The following is a 1,043-nucleotide window of genomic DNA, read 5'->3' on the forward strand; positions in this document are numbered from 1 at the left end:
TGGGTGGCTGGGTGGTGGTGGGGGGGTGCATTCCTGTGAAGTCATCCCAAGTGAACAAAGGTCTCAGCTACTTGAGTTTCCTAATTCCCCCTGATTGACCCAGCTCTGTGAATACTGGACAGAGGAAACTGGATAAGGTACTATGAGTGGATCTCCAAAGAGTTCATGAAAAATGTATTAATATATTATGTTTTAAAAACTGTACATGGATTTCATTTTTTTGTGCCAAAATAAACTCATACTTTAATCCCATTTTCCCACGAACTTTTTCAAGTACCCTCACATTGTCTTCTTGGTATAAAAAGCCCTACTTTGCTCTGTAAAAAAATTTGCTCCATCATCACACAATCTGCACAAATAAAATGCTTTAACTCTCTTTTGTCACTGAAATGGGTATTTGGGAACTTGAACATCTAAGAATTCATTTGAATGACTTAGGATAGAAGTCAGTTAATTTAAAAATTAGCTCAGTTTGTTACTACCTTTTTTTACATTTTTCACACATAATCCCTCTTATGTGTGCATTTTAGGCTATAGGGATTTCAAATCTGCTTGTATACTATAGTCATCTGGGCAGCTCTGAGAAGTTTTAACATCCTGCTCCACCTCTAATGAGACTTTGATTTAATTAGCCTACAGTGGGGCCTAAGGATCATAGTTTTTGAAGCTCTCAGAGGATTCTAAGCATAGTCAAAGTTGGGAATCAATCATCCCTAGTTTTATGACATGATACGTACAAAAATCAATTATATTAAAACCAAGTTCCACCAACAAACAACAAAGCTATGTTATTTGACAACATCTTACGGTTGTATGGTTTTAGCAGGTATGATTCCTAGTTTGAGATTTTTTTCTGGGAACTTGACTATGTTTCACAATTTATGCAACAAAAAGTAGAATTTCAGGAGTTAACACTCAAAAAGGTAGAGAAAATATTTTCTGTTACACAATGGTGAGGGAATAATAACAATCCACAAGTCTGTTGTATACTATTTGAAAGTAGAATTCAACAGGAGTTCAGTCAGCAAAATTGCTAAGAGAAA

The sequence above is a fragment of the Tupaia chinensis genome, unplaced genomic scaffold, assembly GCF_000334495.1.
Source record: "Tupaia chinensis unplaced genomic scaffold, TupChi_1.0 Scaffold000117_2, whole genome shotgun sequence".
NCBI lineage: Eukaryota > Metazoa > Chordata > Mammalia > Scandentia > Tupaiidae > Tupaia > Tupaia belangeri.